The sequence below is a fragment of the Tupaia chinensis genome, unplaced genomic scaffold (genome assembly GCF_000334495.1).
Source record: "Tupaia chinensis unplaced genomic scaffold, TupChi_1.0 Scaffold000037_2, whole genome shotgun sequence".
In the NCBI taxonomy this organism is placed as follows: Eukaryota; Metazoa; Chordata; class Mammalia; order Scandentia; family Tupaiidae; genus Tupaia; species Tupaia belangeri.
Genome location: NW_006159478.1, coordinates 657,463 through 668,297, shown reverse-complemented (window position 1 = coordinate 668,297; position 10,835 = coordinate 657,463).

The window sequence follows — 10,835 nt, the reverse complement described above, 5'->3', positions numbered from 1 at the left end:
TGCTGCTGCTCCTGCTCCTGCTGCTGCTGCTGCTTGGCCCTGGCTGGAGACATCTCACTACACCCAGGAGCAGCCACTTCCCCAGCTCGCCTCCTCCTCCTTCGCCTCCTCCTCCTCCACTCCCCCCCCTTTATTACCCTTTGTGTCATCCTCCACAGCTCCGGGGAAGGCACTCAAAAGTGGGGGGCAGGAAAGGTAAGTGTGTCTGTGGGGGCTTCGTTGCCTTCCTCTGGCTCTGACTTTCACTCCGGGGCAACAGTAGCACCAAACCACATACGCAGTGGAGCTCTGGGGTGAGGAGGGGGTGGTGCTGGGTGTGAGGTGGGGGGCGAGGGAGGGGTTGAAGTGGGCAGGGGTGTGTGAGGTGGAGTGCCCATCCTGTCAGAAGAGGAAGGGCACTTTTATTTTTATTTGCTGTTGTCAAAAGTGGTTTCTCTCATCCAGCTAACATCTGATTGTGTCTTGCTCCAGTGGGGGAGAATACAAAAACAACCCCCTCCTTCCTCCAATGAGGCGCCAGGGAGACAGAAAGAGGCACACTTTCTAGATGAGACTTGAAAAAATTCGTTTGGAGAGCTTTCTTCTCTTTCCCCAGGAAAAGCTCCACTGCATTTGTTTCAGAGTGGGAAAATGTCGGGATCTGATTGTATTGGAACTGCTTCTCTATTTGTAGACCTGAGCGCTTTCCCCTTTTTGGTCCTGTATGTGATTTGGATATTGACTTCAGTGTTGGAAGACCTGATAGGGTTTTGCTTTAGGGGTTTAATTTTTTTAATTTTTTTTGTCTGTCTGGCTTGCATAGAAAATTTCAAAATTCTAGTTGATAGAGGCCTTTGGCTAGGTTTTGACTTGTGTAACTGTTTTTTAAAAATTAAATGTTTGTTTCATTTATCAGTATATAAAGTTCAACGCTCTAAATGCATAAAGTTTAAATGCCATTGGTATTGTCTCTTTCTACTGATGTTCTTGATATTTATTTTGCATAAAATGAGAATTTGACTTATTTCATAATTAACCTGGGTATTTTTCTAATCTTCGTAACTTGTCTGAACAAGTAATCCCCATTGAAAACTTTATGTTGTTCTGGCTGCATGGAAGGCCAAACCTCTCCATCAATAGTTTGCTGGATTGGTACCACTTTCAGTTTTAACTGAATTATTTATTTACTGTTGTAAATTGAGATGAGTTTTTTTATCTCTTGGGGTACTGAACCAAATTGCTCACTATATGTGAAAGAAGACAAATTTCTGAAATTTATTTTTATGAATCAAAGAAATCATGAAGTTATAGTTACTATATTGATTGTAGCTAGGTATAAATTGAAAGATAAATGCAGATTTAGGATTAACAATAGTTAGAGGAACAGTCTTGACAAAAATCACTCTTCTCCATTTTTACATGGTATTTTCTAAGCAGATAGCTTTCAGATTCGGTACTGTATTTATTTCTCAAATGCCAGAAAGTATGTTTCAGATGTAAGCCTTTTATTAGAGCTTACGCTGGAAAGTGGTATTTTGTTTCATATATACATTCCTTTATCCTTTCCTTGAAGATGGATGTACATATTCATTCTCTCTCTCTCTCTCTCTCTCACACACACACACACACACACACACACACACACAGACACACACATACACACCCTTTTTTTTTATAACTGCATTGGTATCTCTGATCCCATAATTTATGTCAGCAAAAAATATTCTCCTCTAAAGCAGCAATTTTGTGATCACACTGGCAATATGAAAACAGCAATTTGATCCAGTAGAAAGGATTGAAGAAATATAAATCTAGAAGGATATTTGACATACATATGATAAAGATATAAAAATATTTTTAATTTTTTATGTTCTTAATGGTTGAAATTAAGACATAATATACTATATTTTAGTGACAGAAAAGTGTTGCGTATGTGAAAACTTGGTCTATAAAAATTTTAATTAACTGTGTTCAAAAGTAGACATTTATACATCGGAGGAAAATAAAAAACCGTGCAGCAGTAAATAATATGGTCTTATTTCCCTTGTTTCTGTTATAAATTTTAACAGTTTCTTACCTTTCTGTGAGGCGTAATTGGTGCACTTAGGCAGAAATCTGTACCAAGTTCAGGTTTTTCTCCCACCTACTATTCCAGGTTCACCTAAGATTTCTTATCTTCGACCTTAAAACTCAGCAACCTTAAAGTAAGCTAGAAAGTAGAATTTAGCAAAGACATCAATTTTAAGTAAATGAATTGTATAGTTAATTGGGGTGGTAGTTGCCCAGTAAGCAGCTGAATGAAAATTTAGTCTTGGGTTTAATAACTATACTTGCTTTATTTCTGTTTTCCTTTGAAAACATTCCTTATCCTACCACCCCCAGGGAAACCCTTTTATGGTTGGAAGATTCCAGACTTTCCTTAAGTTGGATAAGGATTTATGTTTAGAAAATCTTTTATTGTATTTTTTTATGACTTATTTTTTTTTAAGTGTTAAAAGCGATCAAGGGCCAGCCTGTGACGTGGTGGTTAAGGCTGCTGGATCCTACATCGCTGACTGTGAAGTATGAGTCCTAAACCTAGCAGCTTGATAAATACACCTAGTGCCATGTGCCCCAAATTCCAAAGTGGGGAGAAATGGAGAAAGGTTGTAGCTTGACCATTCCCCACAGGGGGTGCTTTTTTTTTCTTCCTATCTTTCTCTAGGGAGCATACCAGCTGACTCACAAAATTAAAAAGACAAACAAAAACTATTGTTATGTTAGGATTGTAATATTTCAAGTAGGTGTGATTTTGGAGGTCACTCCATTCAACTGTCATTTTCAATATGGCTGATGTTCAGAGAGCTTGAGGAACCTGCCCACAATTCTAAGGCCTGTATATGAGTGGATAAAACAGAAATCAGATAACTCAGGTCTGCTGATAATTGCTATACTGTACTAACTTGTTTTTCATTGCGAGAAATGAAACTACCATACACTGTTCTATGTAGTATGACACTTAAAGATGCTATGTGAAGGCATATTCTTCTAAGAATATTAAGGTAAATACTTTTAAAGCCATAATTGTGTCCATACTTTTTTTTTTTTTAAAGATCTATGGATTTTGTTTATTGTGGGTTATTACTATTTTGAGAATCATTTCAACTTTCTCAGATGTTTAGGTTTTCTTCTCCGGCACGTCCAATTAATCAGTAAACATACTTGCATTAAGGAGTCATAAGGGGAAATAAAATGCCTACAATATTACTGTGAGGCTCGCCCTAAGAACTACTTAAGGACACAGATTTTTGTCTTGTTAATACTTATATTCCTCTCTATCAGCATAATGCCTGCTGTACAGTAGGCCTTACTGGTTGTTTGTCATAATCCACATGTTTTGCAATTATTCATGTTTGAATTTCTTTACTACCACGTGTGGGATTTTTTTCTTCTCTTTAAAAATTTTGTCAAAGGGCATGTGCACTTGCCAGAGAAAGAGACAAAGGGGGAAAGGTAAAAATCACCCCCCATGGGGCATGACCATGCTATAATGGCTTCTCCTCCATTCTCCTCCCAGGATTTTGATTTGGGGCAGGCATGCACATACACGCAGCATGTTTCTTAGGCCTGTGATTTTCAGGCCACCATGACTCAAACTGTGGAGTCGGCCATGAAGAATCCAGCGCCTTGACCCCCACACCACCTCCTGACCCCAAATACGGGATTTCTTTTCCTGGTTTTCATACCTGCTACAATTTTCCGTATCAGGAAATTTTTTTGTCAAGAATTTTTTGCCTTATCTCCATTATGGCTCTCACTGTTTATAAATAACAGCAAATTTAATACTGTTAACAGTATAATACTAGTAATAAGTAAAGCTATACCCCTGTCTAATTCTTGTACTGGATGAAATTTGACAAAAGTGATTTATTTTGAATAAGTGATGATCAAAAATAATTCCACCTAAAAATATACAATACTAGTAAATTTTCAGGATGAACTTACATTTCATTTCATTGAGTGGTACAATAAGTGTTAGAATGATTAGGCAGCTTTTACCAGCTCTATAAAGCAACTGTTCCTTAGGTGACCTGTTTCCCTGACTTTGTTTTTTTGGTCCTTACCCAGACAATTATCAACTTTCCAGTTTTCTATGGATATGAAGATTTACTCCTAGTCATCAGTGGGACCCCATGAAGTCAGCCAGAAAGCCTATGTCCAACTTATGTACCTTTGCAAACTTGTCTGGATTTTGAATGTATGTGCAAAACAGATTGTACTTAGCTGTTCATTAAAGATCTCTTGAGCATCTACTGTCTTAACGGGCACCATGCTAGGCATTGGAAAAACAAGGATGGTCCCTGCAGTTTAATGTGAAGAGATAACTTAACTGTATTTCACAAGTTTATTGGTCTTTATTTTGGTGTTACTGCCTAAATAAATTTTATATTAACTAAATGGATACTGTTAGGTGGGGAAAAAAAGTAATGTTTAAGAAAGATATTGTATTTTATTAAAATAAGAAAATACACAGAAAATTTCCACTTAATGTATTCTAGGGATTTCTATTCTGTACATAGCTCATTCATTCATTTTAGACCATGAAAATAATCTATGTAGCTGCCATTGCTGGATTTTTATTGCTAACCGTAATTCTTTTATTTAAAGATGACCAACACTGTTCATTAAATTATCTCATTAAATTGAAAACAAAAATATCTCCAAACTTATTTTTTTTTTCCTGAAATATCATCTTTTTCTTTTGGCAACTCACACAACAGGGTATCTCCCTGGTTCATTGGAAGACATTATACAATTTTATTTTGCGGTTTTAGATACTATTTACCATATTTAAGCAAATCTACCACTATGATTTAGTTACTGTAATTAGTAGGAGTTCGTGAATTTTTAGTGTATACCAGATATATATTACTCCAAGAAACTTACCAGTTCTAAGTCAGTTACAACTTACAGTCTTTTTTTTTTTTTTCTTTTGGAGAGGTTTTTGCTATAGGGCACGTGTGCTTGCCAGAAAGACAGAGAGAGACAGAAAGGAAGAAATCACCCCCTGGGGGAGATGGCCATGCGGCAATCCCTTCTCCTCCATTCTCCTCTCAGGATCTTGGGCATGCACGCACACGCGCCCGTTGTGAGTTTAAGCTACCGTGTCCGGGACTTGAACCATGGTCAACTACATGGGAGTCCAGCAACACAGCCATTATGCCAACTGCTGGTCCCACAACTTACAGTCTTTATTACAGGACATTGTTTCTATAGCTTTAGTAAAATGAGTTGAAAGTTTCTCAGTAGATGAGTTTTTCAGAGAGATATCTTAGTACCTGTCAATGGCTTTCATATGTAATTGAAAAGTATATTAGAGAGAAAAAGTACTAGATTGACTTTGACCTCCTTATAGCTTTTAAAATAGTATTGATTCACATTTTTAAAGGACTGTATGCCTTATTTGGTATAGCATCTTCTGGAGGTAAATAGATTCCTGAGTCATAAATTCTGATCTCTTTCACATCCAGTCTTAAATTCCTATTTTAGTAATAATCATAGTTACATTTATTTAAGTGCCCAGCCTGGTGATAAATGTATCAATTCCAGTCAGTCCTTATTGTGGTACTTTGAACTTTGTAACATTGTTCTCTTGTTACAAATGAGGAAACCAATTACTGAACAGCATTTTGTCATTATATACCAGGGAAGTATCACATTAAATGTATTACACATTCTGTTTCAAAACATAATCACAGTAAAGGATTTTTATGTGTCTGTACTCTGGTAAGCAGAGAAAAAAATTGTGGCCCCAAAAGCTTAGTGGTAGAATGAATGAAAATTTCTGAAAATGTACAAGGACACAAAAACAAAAAACTCTACCCCATTATAAGACATATAAATGCAGATGGACAATGTAATACTCAAACTCAGTCTCTTTGTATGGCAAAAATAGAACTTTGGGCTTTCTATATGTTGAACTTTTTCTCCTTCAGCCAAACATATTTATTTCTTTAGAAAAATGGGACAGGCAGGCATAGGCACATACCCCTGACAGTAAGTACCTCACCACACCTTACCTTCCACCCTCAGTCTTACATTCAAACCCGGGGCCTTCCCATGTGATCCAGCGTCACACCGTGGTGCCCTGTCTCCTGCTTCACCATGGCTAGGCCTATAGTGAACTTCGTTAACTTGCATGAACTTCTATTTAGCGTTTGTTCCATCAAATTTTGGATGTTCTAATAGTTTGTGACCCAGTGAATATTAGCTATAAAAATTTTAATATAAATGTGTTAATAAGTGGAAAAGCTCCAAACAAAGGCGAGTTCATGTTGTCTGGTTATTTGTATATTGACAGATTATTTCTGGACTCCATCATACAACATTTTCATAATTATATTACATATATAGAATTAAATTTTATGTACTCTTCTGAGTACTATTTAAGAAAGAAATATTTATAGTATAAGGATGGATGACTTGTTGGATTCTTTAGATGCCTAAATTATTTCATAGTTATTCTTGAAAACAGATAGTGAATTAAAATACTTTTTGACCCAGCTGACTGGAGTTGATTTTTGCATTTTTTTGGTTTCTTTTTTTTTTTCCTCCCTTAGTGTACATACACTAGCCAAAAAAAGAAAGAGATAGTGAAAGGGAAAGTGACAAATCACCCCCTAAGGGGGATGGCCATGCTACAATTCCTTCTCCATTCTCGTCTCGGGGTCTTAGTCATGAGTGCACATGTGCCCAATGTGAGTTTCAAGCCACCGGATCCAGTACTTGAACCATAGTTGGCCATGTAGGAGTCCAGGGATGTAACCACTATGCCATCTGTTGGCACTGCATTCTTTGGTCTTAAGAGAAAATAACAATTACAATTTTTTTCTTTTAAATAATTCAATTAATCAAATAAATTTCCCATCCACCTGCTTTTCAACATTTCTGTGTGATATATTTCTATTTCATGTAAGGTCTCACAGTGGAAGTGACTCAGTATAACTTCAAAGAGCCAGGGCAAGAATAAGACAACACATATTAGGGTATATCTTCTAATGTAGCTGGACATCATGGAAAAAAAAAAAAAGCTTCACTTGGGGCCAACAGGTAGCATTGTGGTTAAGGCACTGAACTCCCAATGGCCAATTGCTGTTCGAGTCCCAAACCTGAAGGCTCAAAACTCATGCCCAGCTCATGTACATGTGTGTGCATGCCCAAAATCTCGGGATGCGAATGAACGAGAAGGGCTTGTGGTATGGTTATCCCCCTGGAGGATAACCACTTTCTCACTTTCTTTGTCCAGCGAGCACACGTGCCCTATGGGAAAAATTCTCTCTAAAAAATTGAAAATGCTTCATTTAAAGTTGGATGTGACATATTTTGGTTTGAGTACTTATTTTAGTTAACCCGTCTAACCTTTTCGTGGAGAACTTGTAATTCTTTGCTATTGAGTAGATTATTAGAATTTATATCTTAAAGGACTTATGGAAGTTACATAAATCAATTACCAAACTTGAAGTGGCAAAAGTTTTATACTTCCATGCTGCACTGAGTTTTTTGGTCAGCCAACTCAGATTCCAGCAATGAGAGAAAAATTAGTGTTAAAATTAACATTCTTTTGCTGCTTTTAAAATGTTTTAAATTAGAAATCACAAGTAAACCTAAAATGTTTCTTAAGATTTACTGAGTGGTAAATTATAATTACTGTCCTTGTTTTCATACCTATTTTTTTATATACCTTGAGTCCAGAAGTATCTATTAATCTGTTGACATTGACTAAATCTGTACACTCATAATAACATTAAAATCTAGAAATAATTCAGGTTACATAAAAACACTCACTGATATTGAAGAAGGGAAGTGTTCCTATTTAACAAAAGAAAATATTGATTTTTTTTAAAGTAGCTTTATGACTTCAGATATACTGATCTAAAGAACAGCTGCTGTTTATTTGGAAAATTCTATGTAAAGTTTATCATTAATGAATATTAAAAGATCAGAATATTTAGAAAAATCAAATGTATGTTCCTGTAATGACAGAAATTTAGTGGCTTTTTTAAAAGCATTATTCCAAAAATCATTTCTTTCTTCTACGTTTGTCACACTGGAGTTCGTGCTAAAGGATTTCTTGGCCATTTTAGAGACTGTAATCTAGTTAAAAGGTTTGTTTATGCTTCCCATCTCTGTTCTGCTGATGGTATTAGAATGCAGGCCAGAGCCAGACATCTAACTGTTTATAACATTCAAACTTCAATTAAAGCTACAGTGTTCAGTTTACTACATATCACGAAGCTCATACCAGCTACAAATAATATTAGTAATAATGACTATGGTATTTTTGTAGCCATGGGTTTTCTAAATCATACCATGGCTTAAGAATACTTCTTTTTTTTTTTTTTTTTCACTTTGGAGGTGGTAACATTTAATTTTCTCATAGAAATGAGAAATGATGCTTAGTTTCTATTAAAGTAGCATAGTTGTTTTTCTCTTAACATTTCTTTTGATAATATAACCTAACAATTTATATCTTTGTATATCTTATTTAATGGGTTGAGCTTAGTTGTTTTAAAATTAATAAACCATATAGTACACGTTACTTTCCTATTCAGTTTATTTCGATCCTCTTTTCAGCTTGAAGAACACACCAAAATGTTGCCTATGAGAAAATAAAACTAACAGTCACATTACTCCGTTGTTCTTATATTTATGAAAGGAGTCTAGGCCCACATAACAGAGATTTTAATTTAATTTTTTTAATACTTTTCTGAACTGCTGCTCTTGCTGTTTGTGGCTTCTTTGTTCTAAGTATGTTGGTGAATTCTTTTAAAGGCTTTTTTTTTTTTTTAAGTTATTAAGGATTCTTTAAAACCAATTCTTCAGCAACTTCTGTCTTTGTAGCTTGCCTTAGCCAATCACAAAATAACTTGAATTGTATATGTGTTTAATTTTTCTAGTTAATAGGCAAATTTTCTATTTACATTGTTTTTTCTTTTTTTCTTTATTTTTTTGTAGTTTGCCATAGGGTACGTGCGCTTGTCAGAGAAAGATAGAGAGAGAGAGAGAGAGAGAGAGAGAGAGAGAGAGACAAAGACAGCAAAAGAGAAAATAAGAACTCCTCCTTATGGGAAATGGCCACACCGAAATCCCTTCTTCAGTCTCCCCTCAGGACTCTGGGCATGTACACACACGCCCCCAGTAGGATTTTCAAGCTGCTTTGTCTGGGACTTGAACTATGCAGTTGGCCATGTTGGATCCAGCCACATTAACTACTACACCACCACAATAGCCATGTTTCATTTTTTTATAAAATTAAATTTTAGTTTTTATTGATTTTGAGCCTTGATTGATTAAATGCATTCATTGTTTATATATGTACATAGATTTTTATTGAAACCTAAGACTGGTATATACATGCTACTTAAGAAAGATAACAAATATATTAAACCAAGTGAATTGCTGGTAAACACTTTTAACTAAGAAAAAATATGATGGGGCCAGCAGGTAGCATGGTGGTTAAGGCCCTGGACTCCCACATAACCTACTGCGGTTCTAGTCCTAGACCTAACAGCTTGCTTTCTCACTCACCCACCCCTATTAGCTTTTAAAAATAAGCAATAATAATCATTAATAAAATTAAAAAATTCTTTGAAAATGTTAAACATGACACATTTTCATAGATACTTTTAAAAATTTATTTTGTACTAATATAAAAATGGAAAGTTATAGAATTCTGTCATTGATATCTAATGATAAGAACTAAAAACATCTGGGCCAGCAGGTGACTTGATGGTTAAGGGTGCTGAACTCCCACATAGCTGACCATTGTTTGAGTCCTAGGTCTGGGAGCTTGCTTCCTCACTTTCGTCCCCTCCCCCTTCCTCTCTCTCTCATTCTGTCCTTCTCTGGTCAAATTAAAATAAATAAATAAATAAAGTTAAATTTTAAAAAATTCTTTTTTTTTTTTTTTTTGAGAGGTTTTTGCTATAGGGCATGTGTGCTCGCCAGACAGAGACATAAGGACAGAAAGCGAGAAATCACTCCCCAGGGGGGATGGTCACACCATAATCCCTTCTCCTCCATTCTCCTCTTGGGATCTTGGGCATGCACGCACACGCGCCCAGCCTGAGTTTTAAGCCACTGGGTCCGGGACACGAACCGCGGTCGACTACATGGGAGTTCAGTGACATAGCCATTATGCTAACCGCTGGTTCCCCCCCCAAAAAAAAAAATTCTTAAAAGAACTAACAGCCTACAAAATTTAGATTTGTAGGTAAATACATGGAAAGATCCCTAAGATAAGCTAGTTTGAAAGAATTCACAAAATAATTTGCACAGTATGATCCCATTTATGTAAAACACATACTGGATGATATGTATATAATGTTTAAAAATGTTAATGTTTACACACACAGATAATACATGTCTTATATGAAGGGATTTCAAAAATTTTGTGAAGAAATTCAATTAAAATAGGAGGATTTAATGCAAAAAAGTTTTGAAATCCATTCATAATTTTTTCTTTAATACTCATTTTCCATGTACTTGTTTGGAAGACCCACATATGCATCAAGCATGTTCCTCATATACAGGTAAATACATTAAGTGAAGGTCTGGAATATATGTGCCAAATTATATCCTTGGTGTATAGGAATTATGTATGTATTGCTTTAAAGGTTAAAGCAATCTTTCTATTATGTATACCTTGACTTTGATTTTATTTTCAGTGGTATGCTTATATTCATAGAGTAATTGTGTAATGAAAAATAGACTTATGTATTAAAGGAACCAGAAAAAAAAAGATTCAGAAATTTTCTGTTCTCAGCAAATAGTCATATGAAAATATTCCTTGAATACTTTGAAAAAATATAGTATTG